Genomic DNA, 4,525 nt, shown 5'->3' on the forward strand with positions numbered 1-4,525 from the left:
AGACCTGTCAACCCAAATAACCACCTAAGAAGGAAAACTTGTTTCTGATCCACCCAAAAGAAAATCAAGGAGCAAATAGAAAAATCAAAAGTGCCAATGTTAACCATGTACCACATAGTTCCTTGCCACCAACAAACTAAAAAGGGGAAGCACCTTGGCGATGGTGGTTGCCGATGCAATTAGGCTCTAGCTTAAGACCAAAGGAGAGGTCGTTGGTTTTACTTTCGCCCCCATTGGATGTAAACATTCTTATTTTTCCCCCCTCCTCCCCTCTCTCTTAGCCTCCATCTCCTCTAGGAGTTGGGATGCCACCCTAATTGCCCTTTTGGGCTAACACCCCGAGTGGTCTATGGGCCCTCAGTAGGATCTGATTGAAAAAAAAAAAAAGAAGCTCAAAACCAGCGTAGATAGCACAATATGTATACAATGTAAATGATGTTTCAAATTCTGCACCTTTTTAATAACCAACAAACTAACCAAATACATCAATATCCATTAAGCATTTGAGGTCAAAGCATAATACTAAGTAAAGCTGATGAACAGATTTAGCTTTAGATAGTACATAGAATAAAAATACACAAAAGTAGGGTAAAATATTGGGACGAGGTTACTAAGCAATCATATCCATTTACTTGAAAGTAAATTTGTAGTCCTTGATGTAGTTTGGGTTCACAAAGGGCATCTTGGAAAATTCTAATAAAAATTAACAGCATTATGTCATAATTGAGCGGCATAAGGGAGTGCCAACTAACATTTGTGCGGGATCCTAGTTGTACGATTTGTAAAATGATGACCATAGGACAAGTTGTAAGGAAGGACATGCATAGTCTAGGTCTTGTTCCAAGTATGACCTCGGATAGAGCCTAGAGGGCAAGGATCCATGTACCATACCCCATTTAGCTGAGATTCTCCTAACCTACTAGGTTGTGCCTCGTTTCTTTTACTCCCATCTTTTATATATCATTTTTCATTTTCCTTCTCTCATCTAATTTCCCTTCCCTGTTTCCCCCATCTCTTCATGCCCTTTGCTGTTTAGGCCTCAGCGAAGGGCATGAATGGATTACCTATTGACCATCTAGTATTCATAACAACGGAAACCCTCTTAAAGCCCTAAAGTTATGCGAGAGGTACCATAATTCATTGGTTCTGTAAGCATTCAAGCGAAGGAGTGGTCAAGGGATGAGGCAGTCTCTTAACCACTTGAAGCCATGTATGTAAATTTCTTAGATAAAGTACATTACTCTATTTAATAAAGCAAAGCATTCATGCTTACATCGATCTCCTTACATCAAAGATAAACATAATTAGCCTCTTATTCTTATGTATCCAAAATACTAGTATATGTTCATCATGTTCTTCAAAGCGGTTGTCAATCTCTAATCCTTCATGCATGTATTGGAGCAGGAATTCTGACACTCTTCCATTTTCGCCGCATCTGTCACATAACACACATTGTATGTGAGTAGGTGTAGAAAATGCCTTATGCTCAAAGAGAATTTTCCCTAAGAAAAATCATAACAAAAAAAATAGTCACAAAATGTTCATTGATTAGTTTGTATATCGATCGGATTAAGCTACTTGTTATCCTCTAGCCAGAAAGAGCATTTGATAATCATTCGTCAAAGTAAACTGTATAAACTTCTATTTTACATGAAAATTTTTCAACTCTTGTACATGGAAATAAAGGAAGCCTAAATATGGATTTTTTGTACCAATAAAAACATACATTCCACCATTGAAAAACAACAATCAAATAAGAAATAGGATTGTTAAGGGTATTAACCAAAAGAATCAGGGCACAAAAGTTTCCTTCATGGCCATGGAGAAAGTCGATCACCTGCTTTGCCACGTGGTATGATCCAATGAAGGCCCAAGTTTTATGGACATGTCTACTACTCATATATCAAGTTTCAGTCCAAACAGAATTTCCTAAGTGGCAAAATAGGGCTTAAAAAATCCAAAAAATGGGAGAGTGTGCAATACTAATCGGAGTAGTATGTACTTGCATGAACATATATGAGGATACATACCAATACAAGTACGAGACAAATGATTGAATATGAGTCCAAAATTTGACATGTGACTTATCTGAACCATCCCCTATCTTTTTACCAATTTAGATTGTCACATGCATCATCCTTTCAAGTGGTAGAATTTGAAGTCTTGTGGAGAAAAATCTTTCTACATTGGATCGTGTAAAGGCGAAATTGTTTGGATGCAAAATGCAAAAGATGACATTGAGAAATAGAAAAGAAAAATGTAAAATTCTACTAACAAATTTTCATTGAAACAGGCAAAGCTTTACAACTTAGTTGAATTAATTAGTATCCTACCTAAAGAAAAAGACCTTAAAAAAAAAAAACCAGAAGATGCAGCGAGTTATACCAAAGGTGAAATTGGTGCACCTAGATATTGTGCAACCGAGATTGCAATCTGCTGGGCCAGCAGTACAATCTTTTAAACAAGAATCAATGCAAAAGAAGAATAGGCGCATCTTAACACATTTTTTGAAGCATTTGAGAGAGCATGTTATGGAGGCATTGCTTTGCCAATCTGGATCCGGCTCCTCTCCTATGACTTGCCCCTTCAAAATTGCCAACACTAAAATCATCACAACAAGACTCCTTCTAACATGCTCTCCTTCCATGGCTAAATACGAGTACTCTTCTATACACAGTCTTCTCTTTTATCTTTCAACTCTGATGATTGAATGGAACTCTTCAAAATAAGGTTACTGTATTTATGAATGGGAACTATTAATTAGATTAGAGTTATTATTAATGTCAACCTATGTCTGTCAATGAGCACCTGACCATGCGCTGCCTTGCCATTTAATGTACTGCTTCTTTGACTATTGTGACTTTGAATATTTGTAAATGACATTGTTATAAATTTTTATCCTATCAAGTGCACAGTGCATCGCACTTGAGCATCCGACGGCCGCCATGAGATTGAGAGGATGAACTTTAAAGGTGCATTGCCTAGTGCACCGTTGGATACATAAGTGAGGTATCTTTGGGAAGTGCATCGCACTTGAGAGGATAACTACAAATTCTTACAATTCCCCCTTCACCTTATTTTCTCCACCCCCCCCCTACAATATCTCAAACCCCAACTCCCCTCCTTTTTTCCCTTCAATTATTTCCTTCTATCTTTTTTTTTTTCCCCTTTCAAAAAAACCCCCAATTTTTGTTTATTTTTTTTTTTTCCCTTTTTTTCCCCTTTTTTTTTTTTTTTTTTTTTTTCAAATTTTTTTTTTCCTTTTTTCCCTTTTTTTTTTCTCTTACTTTTCTTTCCCCCCCCCGCATTTAGAATTTCCTCCTTAAATCCCTTTAATTTTTTATTTTTTTTTTTTCCCCTCCCCTCTTTTATTTTCTCCCCTTTTTTTTTTCTCTTTCACAATCTTTTTTTTTATTTATTTTTCTTTCCTTTTTTTTTAAAATTTAAATTTTTTGGTGAAAGATTATCTTTTTAAATACCCATTTTTTTTATTATTTTTTTAGTTTATCTTTTTTTTTTCCCCTCCCCATAATTTTTCCTCATATTCTTTTTTTATTTGCCCAATCCCTTCCTTTCCTCATTTAAATAGAACCCAACATTTAATCATAATAAACCCTTCCCCAAAAAACATCATAACCCTTTCCCTTTACGAAATTTTTTCATCTTCTAACCCCAAAACCACCCCAAATATTCAATTTTTTTTCCCCCTTGGTCCCAATTATTTCCCTTTTTTCCTCCCCATTTTTTTTTATTAATAATTTTTTTTTATTTTTTTTTCCTTTTTTTCCTCTCAAAAATTTTTTTATTTTTTTTTTTTTTTATAATATTATTTTTATTCCAGTTATTATTTTATTAATTTTTCTTTTTTTTCCTTTTATATTTTTTAATTTCTCCTTTTTCCAAATTTCCCCTTCTCCACTCCTTTTCTTTTTTTTTTTTTCCCCCCCTTTCTCCCCCTATTTTTTTCCTTTCTTTCTCCTTTTTTTTTTTTTTTTTTTTTTTTTTTTCCCCCTTTTTTTTTTTTCCCTTTTTAAATTATTTTTTTTTTTTTTTTTTGATTTAAATTTTTTCCCTACCCTTTATTTTTTTTTTTTTTTATTTTCCCTTATCTTAAAATTTTTTCCCCTCTTCTTTTTTTTTTATTTTTTTTAAATTACCATTTCATCATCCCCCCCCCCCATTTTTTTTTCTTTCCACCCACCCCCCCTAACTTTCACAATTAAAAAAAAAAAATTAAAATCTCAAAAAAATTTTTCCTCCCCCCCCACCCCAAACATTTAAAAAATATTAAATTTCATTCTATTTACCAAATTTAAAAAAATTCTTTTTCCCCCCCCTTCTTCTTTTTTTTTATATTTTTTCTATTCCCCCCCCCCACACCCTCCTCAATCCTCCTCTACCCATATTTTTAATTTACATTTATAAATATTTTTTTTTTCCCTTTTTTTTTCCTTTCTTCCCTTCACCTTTCTCACCAAAATAAAAAAAAAATTTAAATCCTCCCCTCCCCCTTTTCCTTTTCTTA

This window comes from Telopea speciosissima, chromosome 6, assembly GCF_018873765.1.
Source record: "Telopea speciosissima isolate NSW1024214 ecotype Mountain lineage chromosome 6, Tspe_v1, whole genome shotgun sequence".
Taxonomy (NCBI): domain Eukaryota; kingdom Viridiplantae; phylum Streptophyta; class Magnoliopsida; order Proteales; family Proteaceae; genus Telopea; species Telopea speciosissima.